This window comes from Amblyomma maculatum, chromosome 5 (genome assembly GCF_055883805.1).
Source record: "Amblyomma maculatum isolate TAMU_Amacu chromosome 5, ASM5588380v1, whole genome shotgun sequence".
Taxonomy (NCBI): domain Eukaryota; kingdom Metazoa; phylum Arthropoda; class Arachnida; order Ixodida; family Ixodidae; genus Amblyomma; species Amblyomma maculatum.
Window position 1 is genome coordinate 112430463 of NC_139348.1, and position 12666 is coordinate 112443128.

Genomic DNA, 12666 nt, shown 5'->3' on the forward strand with positions numbered 1-12666 from the left:
TTTTTTATTTTCTTGACCTCTTTTTAAATAACAAACTATATCGCTGTAATATACCTATATTTTGCAAGATTACTTGCTTTTACGATTCACTTTACACTTGTGCACACACGAAAGATGAGCAGGGAAATTGAAAATAGTTATGCCTTGATACATTTCACATATATATTCGGTTCTACTCTTCTGGAACACTGCGGAATTGAAGACAGCGATTGATGAAAAAAAAACAGCAGCTTTGAAACTAAGGGCTTTGTGTCATGACTTTTTCTCTACAGCGTCTCTCTCATATCCGCAAAGTGCTGGCGACTCCGAGCCGCATCAATCACGGCCGAATGATAAAGTGACTGGAATATTGCTCAGAAACCTGGAAAGGAATATTTGAATTAATTACGCAAGCGCAATAGACAATAAGTGGACACAAGAAATTGGTCATTTCTGACAGTCAATGGATACCCAGTTCTTCGCAATTGACGTCAATGTTAAGTTAACTTTAAGATGGCCCTTCTTATCGCATTATCAAGTGTTCATTGCAGTTTAGGTTACCAAATGTGGTCATATCTTCCAAGGTATTTGAACGTTTTCGTCACACAAGAGAACATTTGCATCCGCAGCTCATTTCAATTTTCGATGTTTTTATTCTCAGGCGACACTGTCAGGAAAAGGTTCACCCATCCGAAAAGCGGAGCAGAGGCACGTTCTTTATTGCAGGGGCTTCATTCCTTCCATATCTTTTCAGAAGCCCCAGCACAGCTTTATAAAAGAGCAGGGTGCGGGTAATAATATAGGGCACGGGGCCTGCTATCTTTCCTCTATACGCATCTGCGACCACGAAGGGAGCGTGATAAATGATGCGGGCGGAAGAAGACCCGTCTCGCTGGGTCACGTTGGCTTCCGCACCACAGGACGCAAGCTGAGCAGAGACGCTCGTAATTACACACCAGCGCGCAGATGCGGGCTCTGAGCGAACGTTACTCGCCACTTCTGTATCACACCCTACTCAGTAGTGGGATACCCGTGTTTCATCTTACGGTGCTGTATACGCATTCTGGTGTTTCCGGTATAAGCGCAGCCTCCTGTTTGTGCACAGGATGCACCGTTAGATTTCCGCCTATTCCGCGATATTCTGCTGCTGCAAAGAATATCCAAGCTTAATAAAAAGAGCACTGCTTTATCCCTATGTTCGGCTTTTCCAGATGGTGATATATTAGCTGCAGCAAAGGCGCAACACGTAAGAATACTTATTATTATTATTATTAGGAGGTGCAGCCGAAAGCTGATTATGTCCATAATACGACGTGGACCTCTGTCATATCCTTCAGTATATCAGTGCATTTATTTACATAGTGCCCTGCGTGCATATCTTTTTTAACGAATATAAATGTTTATTCTAAAGTTCGCCAAAGATACTTCCAGATGGACTGTGGCGGTACATTTTAGAGCTAAGCGGACAGTGTGCCCGCGAAACGGCAGTGCTTAATTTTAGTTTCGGTATAGGTATTATGCGGCTCTTACGCGTGACATCGGGCATACTTTGGTAAAGCTTGTTCCCAATAGCTTTTGTTTGGAGTTCTCTTTACAATATCAAGCAGGCAGGAGCTGCTTTGATGGCATTATAATAAATCGCAGTGCCGTTGTGGCCGCTGTTTAGTCTGTACAGCTTCCATGGTCCCTTGTTATAGTTCAGGACCACGGGTCTCTTGTTCAGAAATACTGGGCACTCTTAGTGTGCTTCTTTGTAGATAGAGCTGCGTGTGATTGTTTCAAGGTTATATTTCTCGTTACGCTCTCGCGCTCAGGTAGTATCGAGCGCACGTTTATCTGATGTGCTTTGCAAGCCGTAACTGGTGCCTTCTTTTTCTTAATTTTGGTTGTTAAGGTTTGCATTGTTCGCTGTTTTGGGTCATTGATAAATTTGCCGGAGTTTTTAAATATTCAACATCCTTTCTGCTTTTCGATGATACTGATGAACTTCTTTATTAAAATTGCTACTGTTTCAAAATACATCCCCTATTTTCATCGCCACGTATGCCTACATGCCTTGTAGCAAGGGCTAGGGCAGTATTAACGCCGCGGTAGGTGGTATTAATAATGCGCTAGCTCCTGCTACAATAAATATATATCGGTTAGCGTGGGTGGACCATGCGTTATGGCGCCAAATAATCATGGTGTCTTTGCAGTTGAGGGAAGCGATTTTTCAAAACCGGATCGCACCAGGTTGCGTGCAGAGGGCGCGCCACTGGGGATCAGTTGATTATCTGCCCGTTTGGGGAGAGGACCATCCCGCTCATGAATATTGTTTTTGTACACTTCACGCTATCATTTACTACAAATCGCATATGGTGAGCCTTAGGCCACCAGCACTCTCTCCCGAATAGGCAAATCTTGATACGAGTAGTATCTAGCCGTGAAATTGCACTTCACGGAGGCGTGCTTCACTCCTACATTTTCACAGTTTCAGGCCACTATTACGATACTCTTCAAATTTAGCTACAATAATAAGACCAGTGAAGGCGTTCGGCATTGCTTATTCATTCTTCTTTCACGAGAAAGAAATTTCCGTACCGTTAACCTGCTTCACTTCATTCGTGAAAATTTATAGACAAGGAATCCTACCTCCGCTGTCCTTACGAATTTGCTCTCCTACGACTTACTATTTAGATGCCAACTCACTCTTTTACTACACAGGTTGCTTCGAATAATAATTTCTCTTTATATACCTTGACATGTTGGAATGGAGGTTTCACTAAATACTAGGTTTGTTTCTATTTGTAAAATATTGTTCATAATCTTCATTATATTTAATAGACACTGTTTAGCCACTCTGTTTATGTTGCATGCAAGGTCTAACTAAAAACTAGGTGTATTTGTTTTTGTAGAATAATTCCAATAGTCTGCCTTATAGATAGTAGACGTTGTTCAGTCATTCTTTCTCTGCGCTAATTTAGGGTTGTACAGTATATTATTGGTTTTCCATACCAAGATTCCCGTGCTTACCCTTTTGCCGTTCATTTTGAGGCGAAAGTAATCAATTCCCCCTTCTGCAGGAAATCCGGCACTGGCGTTGTCGTCGTAGGCTTCGTGAGCTAAACTTCATGGGAACCTCTCCGGCAAATGAAAACTGCAAAAATGAATTCAACTTTTAAATGTTATATGGCGGGATCGAGGAATCTGGTATTCCAGGACATAATGATCATGAGTGAGGCTCTTATAAGCGTTTGTACTTCTTAATTGCAGTGGTATTCGGTTTACATCTGTTTTGCTAGTCTTTGACATAATATGATATATTACGACAGTATGCCAATGAGTATGTGTCTGGTAAAAAATGCAAAAATTAGGAAGCGTGGTTGAACGATTATCAGAGGTTATGTAGCCAAAAGGGCACTACGAAAGGGGATCCAGCATATCGGAGCCATTATCGCTAACGTGTCGATTTCTGAAAGGCGGAGATGAAATGCCCCACTTAACCCGAATTTTATCTCCAGCGCTGCGCAGAAGAGTGACATTGATTCTGTTTTTGGCGTCACAGTGGACTGATTTTCTACTCGAAGAGAAGTAATGATTAAAAGTACATGTCGTCTTTACAATAAAGTCAAGACAATAAATTGCTGGACAAGCTGGTTTATAGTGCTTAGATGAACCAGCGAACAAAGACGCAGTACAAGAGAGGAGGTCCACGCACAACTTCGCTGGACTTACAACCTTTATGGGGCTGAAACGTGGAGGCTAACCAAGAGAGTTCTACTTAAGTTGAGGACAACCCAGAGGGCTATGGAACGAAAAATGGTAGGTGTAACATTAAGAGATAGAAAGCGTGCAGAGTGGGTCAGAGAAATAACTCAAGTTACCGACATTCTAGTGGAAATTAAGAAGAAGAAATGGACATGGGCAGGACATGTAGTGCGAAGAGAGGATAACCGATGGTCGCTGAGGGTAACAAATTGGATTCCAAGAGAAGGAAAGCGTAGCAGGGGGCGGCAGAAAGTTAGGTGGGCGGATGAGGTTAAGAAGTTCGCAGGGGTCAAGTGGATGCAGCTAGCACAGAACCGGGTTAAGTGGAGAAATATGGGAGAGGCCTTCGCCCTGCAGTGGGTATAATCAGGCTGATGATGATGATGATGAAGATGACAACCTTTCTATTTTGAGCAAGAAATAAAAAAAAATAACAAACACAGAGAAGCATAGAACAACTTCGGGTATACTTGGGAAGCAACCTAGCTTTTCACTCCAAGGGCCCCTACCACTGTCTTTCTCTCTTTTGCAATGCCAGTATCATCTGTAAAGAAAATCAAAACATGAGCGTGAGCCGCTGGAAGCATTTGAATTAAACAGAATGATAAAACACGCATCAGTGATGCATCAGTTATCAGCAAAACATTGTATCCGATTTTGTGAAGAGTGCGAGCTTTATTGATTGCTGAAGGACGTTTTCTTGGCAGGGACAAAAGGTGCTCGTTATTTCTAGTTTCTTCGGAATAGATGAGTTGCAAGTTTTGCGGTGTTGCGTGTGAACCTCCTCATCTTGCCCCGCATATTTCTTGGATGTTTTCATCTTTGTAAACGTTCCTTTATCGATCAGTGTGCGTGAATTCAAGTTTTGCAAGGTAATCGAGCAGTTGCGCCGTTCTCGTCTCTACTTATTTTTAATAGTTATAAACAACTACATTTCTTCAAAATTTGTTCACAAAATTCTGTCACAATAATTCGGCATCGAATTTTCCTCTTCTGGTTCTGGGTGTGTCAATATTTTTCTTTTAGCACAGCTCTCTGAACTTTGTTTCCGCCCTTTTGCGCTGCAGTGCTCCCGCTGGCATCAGTGTGCTTCTAATAATTACATTTTACGCCATTTTTCCAGACCATGAAATGAAAATATCCAGGAGAATAAGATTACGATCGAGTGCATTTTGCAAGCTCTCACAGATAATGACTAGCATCTTACCGGTATCGCTGAAGAGGAAATCATATGACCGCTGAATCTTACCTGTGCTCATCCATAGGGCTGAAACGTTGAGGCTAAAGAAAAGGGTTCTATACTTAAACTTAGAACCGCGCAGAAAGCTATGGAACAGAAAATTAAAAATGGTTAGGGTAACGTTAAGAGATAGGAAGCATTCAGAGTGGGTCAGAGAAACACTTTAGTTAATGACTTAAAGTGTAAATCAAGAAGACGAAATGGGCTGGGCAAGTAATGTGAAAAGATTATAACCGATCGTTGCTAAGGGTAACAAATTTAATTCGAAGTTTAAGAAAGCATAGCAGGGGGCGGCAAAAAGATAAGTGAGCAGATGAGGTTAAGTTCGAATAGGCTAAGTGTATGCTGCTAGCAGAGGACCGGATTAATTGGAGGAAAAATGAAAGGTCTTCGCCCTGCGATGGTATAATCCAGCTGATGATGAGGACGACGATGACTTTTTACAAACTCATGAGGCTGCCTTTTCAGCCTAGATAGGCTGGCCGGTAGCTTTATTCAAAATTAAAAAAATCTGAGGTCGCTGACCACTTTTCAAAAATAGTGGTCGCTTCGCAACCCCTACGGGTTCCTTGTTCACAATCTTAAATAGACAAGAGACAAACTTAAGGAGACAAGAGTTCTAGCTTAATTAGAACTGGACGTTCTAAAAAAAAAGCAAATGCTGTTTGCACACACTTTCTCAACGCCAGGCGTCGCTTATACTGTGCTCTCACAATATTAATTAAGTTTAGGGAAAGAAAAGTATGCTCGCAAATTATTTCCCCAACAAAAACTATAACCATGAATGTAGGCCTTTCCGAACAAGTACTAGAAGTATTTCACCTGCTCCTCTCTTGCATTGCAGCGCAAAGTGTACACTGAATATTGAATGATAGACTCGCAATAGCTTGGGATTCATGGGAATATTCTAGGGCACTGAGGATTGCTGCAATAACTACCTAAAGCATCATCATTCACAACACCAGACCCAAAAATTCGCCTGCAATAGTGGCCACACTAATGAGACTGTAAATTATCGTTTGAGATTCGCCACTCGAAACTCGCTTGCTTCCAGAGGACTCTGCAAACCGTGGCCTGGTTAACATTGCTTACAAATGGCTTTGTTACTAGGTTTGGTTTCGTTTGGTTTGTGGGGTTTAACGTTACATAGCGACTCAGACTATGAGAGACGCCGTAATGGAGGGCTCCGAAAATTTTGACCACTTGGGGTGCTTTAACGTGCACTGACATCGTACAGCGCACTGGTTCCTTGCTTTTCGCCTCCATTGAAAAGCGGCCGCCGAGACCGGGATTCGATCCCGCATTTTTGGGAACAGTAGTCGAGCGCCGTAAACACTGCGCCAACCCATCGGGGCCTTTGTTACTAGGGCGGAAGAAGATTCTGTCGGATGACTCGGTCCTGCACGCTACACACACTAATGAGTCAGTCTGGGTAGGTATTCCCTTTGTTAGAGACAGGTTTTTCCTTACCCGCAAGTCACTAGAGCAACAGTTATGGCTTTAGTTAAGCTGAGTAAACTTAAACAAACTGACGTGCTTTGTTATTCAGCAAACAAATAAAACCAGCATGCGGCGAACTTTTCTGAATCCCTACCCTCCGACAGGGTTGATCATGTGTAACTTAAACAAAACATTCAAGCTTTCCTGCCTTCGTAATAACCCTGGCTTAATGCTCTAGCGGAGCGTACGAAGTGTTGATATGAACCCCTTCATTCGAGGCTTGCGTCATTAAAAGAGCGCGCCGTTCGCTTAACGTGAATAATAAAGATATCTGAGCCTTGACTCGTAATCAAACTTAACTCTCGGGAAATGGGATTTTATGTGCTCGCTAGTCAAAACGAACAGCCTGCGTTGCCTGCTGCATAATGATATGACGAAGGCATACATTAAAAGTTCCCCCTCATGCACTATAACGACGAACCTAACATTGATGTTATTGAATATTTAAATGTTAGTCCTTGATAGTAAGGGTTACTGGCTGGCGATGCTGACATGCAAGTATTTAAGGAAAAAAAAAGTGCAATACATAGCCAGTAGAAAACATTTAATAAAGCGCAATATCTGTTTCCTGAGATTCGTCTTTTAGGAAGAGGTTAGAGGCAATTGATAACAGTTGCCCTTAAAAACACGTTAAACGCTCATTTTTCTTTCGTCCTAATGTCATAGGAATTTTTATTGATTAATGCAGTTCAGGTACATCGAGGGCGTGAAACAACCGGTAATAAACGTGCGAGAGAGTACTTTGCTATATCTATTTTGCGGCATTTCGGGGGCATTCTGTAAGCCCTTGCGGCCTTTCTATAAGCCTAATTATGTTTCCAAAGGCGGTGTTTACAATGTAATAGTTCACGGCGCTCCAGGGTAGGAATAGCAACGCTGCATTCCTAATGTAGGATTTGTGAATTGTCTGCGCTACCTTTAAGGTGTATATGGAGTGAAAAGGAAGAACGTAGGTTGACTTAAAGAGGGGTTTGCTAGATTCAGACATTTTTGAGTAAGTAATAATTTTTACCGCTCTCTTCTGCAGACGGATAACCGGCTCAATATATGTTGGGTATGTGTTACGCCATGGCTCTGTGCAATACATTAATTGGCTTTGTATAAAAGCAAAGCAAAGCATTCGGAGGATAAATAAAGTGAAACATTCTCGTGCGTGCAATAAAATGTGGCAACCATACGCTAACTTCGTGCAAACTTGTTCTACTTAATTTTCCCAGTGCATGTCAGAGTCCAAGTAGACACCAAGATATTTGATTTTGTGTACTCTTTGTATTGGCTCGTTATTTATTGTGTGGTTATTAGAGAGATTTATCGTACCGTGATCCGCGATCCGCCACCCTGACCCTCTACCGCTCGTGGGCGGGGCGTACAAGCTGATTGGTTCCAATGTGGCAGGTCTATGTGCCGACATCCAGTATGTGGCGCCATCTATCGGCATCAAATTGATGTGGGCATGCGCAGTGGAACGCGCGGTGGCGGATCACAGTAGCGGATCGCGGATAATGGTGTGCTAAATGTCTCTATTGTGTGGTTATACATACGCGTATAAAATGGAACACCTCTGGACCCAATCCACGGCAGCAAGATATGCGAACTGTGAAAGAAAAGTGTAAGATGCAGTTCTAAAGAGGGATGGCTACAGAATAGTTTCTGTGAATGCCCAGCTTTGAGGTTACGAAGTGTGACTAATGCTTGACTGCAACTAAACTTCTGCGACATAGATTGTGCACTATCTAAACCACCCAGAAACGTCTACATTCGCGAAATACTGAAGTTTAACTGCGAGACATTTTCGAAGTCACAAGGCGTCGGCCAATTCGCCTCCCCCGTGCCTTCCACTAAATAGTTAAAAACAAAATTCTGCGAGCTGGTTCGGCACTCTAAATCGCATTACCCTTAGGTGGACGCCTTTAAGAACAATGAATGGAAATCATTAGTCCGCTCACCACTTGTAATGAAGTGGAAAGTACAAATAACCTCACAACGCTTCGCAGCTCAAGAGACAACTCTATGCCTCATTGTGTCGCTCAGTAACTATAGAAAACATCTATTGCCACAACTCTGCATTCGCAGCAGTTCTCTAGCACGTAAGAGCTCCGTCTGGAATGGTTGCACCGTAATGAGAGTGCAGTCAATGTCTTTTGCTCGCTGCTGAGAACCCGCTCGTGCAGAGAAGTCTGCAAACCGTTATCGGGTTAACAGTGCATGCAAATGGCTTTGTTAAGGGAAGGGGCTTTCTTTCAACGACTTGGGCCTGCGAGTTACACAGATTAACGAGACCATCGGTTTTCGTTAGGCCCATTCGTTAGTACCATTAGGCCATAACGGTTCACTTTCCCCATTCGGAAGTTAGAACAGGACCAGTTACCCTGACTGACCAGCTAGAAATGTGAGACAAATCTAAGGAGAACCTTTGTCTTGCAGAAGGACTAACGTAGATTCATTCGGCTCATTATTTTCGCTCCTGCTCTATAGTTTTCATTTTTCATAGTTTAACTAATATTTCGCGCAAAACTAAGACTGAACAGAAATGAATTTCTATCTGTGCTAGCTGGTGTGATGAAGCAAGAATGGGATCCGCTTCAATCGAAAGTATGCTTTCAAATGAACCTGAGTGTGCGCAACTAATGAATAATGAATACTTAACAAAGCAGTTACGCATAACCAAACCTAAGAGTCTGCAAAGAGGCTTTGAAGTTCATTGAACGCAATAAACTAAAAACGTGATTTGATGCTCTGCAGAAAGAGCTAGGCGGAGAAATAATTTCCAATGCAGGTGCGTTGATAACAGCTATATCGCGGTAATAATGTTTTTACAGTTGCAAATATAAATAATAGCCAGCTACGATAATAGTGCTTGGCTAGCAATGGTGACACTTGAAAAATACATTTACAAAGAAATGCATGTTCAATGCAATATATTTACACATCCAACGCACATATTTCTATAGAAGCGAGTTGTACGAAGATCAGAGAGCCAGTCCACTTCCTTTTTACTATAAACCTTCCTAAAGGGGCTCTTTTTTTTCAGTTGTTCAGTCTAACACCATACGGAATTAGTGGCAGGTATTATAGCTGAATTATTCCAAAGCACCTATATTCAGCCGTCGCTGCGAAATTTTGGTAAATGGCGGACGAAGTTTGCATAGCGCCTACAACGTAATTCATGACGGTAACCCGGCGTATGAAGAATAAGGTTATGTCTCAGTAACAGAATGATCGGATAACGTCTGTAAGTATAAAACGTTTGAGCCTCACGTGCATGGCTGTATAAATATAGAGGACCGTTTTCTAATGCCACGTGTGCTAAGGATGTCGTGCCCCGGCCTCTTCGTCGTTTTTTCTTGGACGCGAACGAAAATTTCTCACGGAAAAAATAATTACCCAAAACCTGGAATATGTCAAAAGTATATGCCGAATGGGGACATACTTAACATTGAGGTTGCTGTAATCTGTGCCAAAGTAAATTAGACAAAATAAATGAGACATGTTGTACTATGCCGGGATTCGAGCTCAGGTCCTCCGGCTTGTGATACGGTCACGGTGCCTATAGGTAGCTCCCTTCTTTTTCAGCACGGTGTTGCTTTCTTTTTTCCTATTTTTGGGCCAAATATCTCCTGGCTCCTGGTGAATAAAATGGTACCGAGAATAGCTATTTGCGCCTGCTGAATAAAGGCGAACCCAGTGAATACGTTGTCGTGGCAGCGGTGAATTGACTTTTAGGCAAATACGTATGTGTTCCTGAGTAATAAGAGTGTGGTCATTACGCCAAAATGCAATATGGATCACAGCTCGAGGGACGCAATTGCTTGCTACAACTTCGCCTTTAAAACGAGCAAAGCCCGCCGCTTTGGCAACCATAGATATTCGAAGTAAAATGAAATGTGCCTTTCATGTATCAAAGGAGCAATAATCCTCTCCCTATTGAGTGCATACCTCAAGTGCCTGTCATCAAAAGAGGAGGCAAAACTTTTCATTCCTCGAAGAGGCAGCTGGGCTCACCGCTGCGCGAAAAAAGAAAGAGGAAAGAAGATGATGAAAAGAAAGTTGACTGAAGGTGTATGCAGGAATATAAGCAATTCGTTGTTTGCGTGTTGAGTGCATGATGCGAAAGTAATACATATCCTCTATCACGTTCTGCTCTTAAAGGCGTTGCTTCACCGTCCCCTTGTTTTTGTGACTTCCACGTATCTGGCTCTACCACTCATCTGCAGTTCGCCCCGAAAACCGAACTTGAGAGGCTTAGCGGAGGCTCAGGAGAAGCTCTAAAAAGTCTCCAGTGGAGTAAAGCCGCCAAGCCTCTTCCAGTGGGTGCGTTTCTAAGCAGCCGCCGCGGACGGGTGTTATACATTACTCCACCATCGGCGCAGTCGGCGCTTTTGTTGCGGCAGCCACTCTTTTGACAGTTCATGTCACAGCCGCCATTTTTATTTTACGATTCTCTTGATCTCGCCCTACTTTTTCTTTTACCTGTTCTCTGTTCTCAACATTGGACGGTAGATGTTTTCCGACTGGTTTTCGAGGCAGTCACTATCCTGTTGCAAGTTATTCTAACGCTACCACTAAAACGACGCGAAGACCAACGACCGAGAAGCTTCACCCCTCTCGCTGATAAAAGTAACTTAACTATTTTATAAGCGAATCCCTCTCATAGCTTGTTAAAAACGAAGCGCAATCACTGGAACAATAATAATTGTTTTGCAATCGACGGCTTTAAATACTCATCATTAGGAGGCAGCACAACTGTGTTGACAGCGAAATAAATGTGACGGACTTTCTCAAAAGCAAACCGACGTGAAAATACTAAGCATAATATTTTTTTTTTGAAACGCAATAAAGCGCGTCGTGGATTTTATTATGCAACTTCTTTTTAGGCATTTCCAATTTTTTAAATTTCTCCACCATTAAAATTTAACAATACGATCAGTCATTTCCCTCCATGCAACAAATTTATAGCATGTAATTACTGTGATTCTGCTTGGTGTATATACATCGGTATAGGTAAAAACAACCCCGGAAAAAAGGTCCCCGTAAGTTACGGCGCCGGAAAAAGCGTCCCCGCAGCGGCCACTATAGCAAAAAAAAGTCCCCAAGGGAAATATTCACCTAAGGATCAATTCTTACGCAGTTAGCATAGTAACAAATGCACTTTTTGTTCCATTCTTTTCTTGCTTTGACATATAGATGTAATCATCTATGGGACCTGGGTTCTTTGGGCGCCTTTCGTGTTTACACGCACTGTGAAAAAGCATGGTGAAAATGCCATCTGACTTTATACTTTGTGTGGATCCGAGCACTGCAGCTCGTTCAGCAGTCATTAAGAGAAGTCTCATCAACTCGCGTATATTACCCGCTGAGAAATATACAAGAGTCTCGGAATGTAGTAGTCTTGAGGAACCACCCAAAGCAGAAAGCTTTTCTAGAACTACCTCAAGGACCTTCCAATGACGTGGTTTGACCCTTTATCGGATAACTATGAATAATCCTTGCTCCACTTGAAGTGATGATGGAGATACTGTATTTTGAGGCAGGCTGACCGAGGTTTAACTTACCGTTGCCCATTGTCATCCTAACGCATCTGTAAACGTTTCCGGCTTAATAAAGCTGGTGGTCAGCTCGCATTTTCTCTGCAAGAACGCGAAGACGATTCGCTGTCACTGTGCTGCCACTGCTATCATGTTTTGTTGTTCTTATGAATAGTCCGCATCAGTTGGATGTTCGGTCACTTTCAAACCGACAGGGGGAAGCGCTCTAGTAAACATGATTGAAGCTCTCCACGCACAACGAAATCCTCGCTTAGGGACGTTTTTTCCTACTTCGCAAATAGATACTTTTTTACCGAGGACGTCTCTTTCGGTGACATTTACTTCGGGAACATTTTTTCTGGTGGCAGGTAGCACAACTGTGCTACCTGCCACGTACCCACCACCACTTCTGCCAACTAGGTGGCAGATGTGGTGGTGGGTACGAGACTTGTGAATAGATGGTGGTCCACGTGGCTGGGAAAAGTCGAGTACTCCTGCAGAGTGTCCACAAGTGAGAGGCGTTGAGTGGTGCTGAGAGGTTCGTTGATCATGCCGAGAAATGTGCGTTCAGCGCTGGACGCTGGAACGGGCTCAACCGGGACAGCTGCGACCGACGCCACTACTTCCTTTTCCTCTAGTTAATACATTAAAACCTTTAATGTTTTGTTAGGTCTA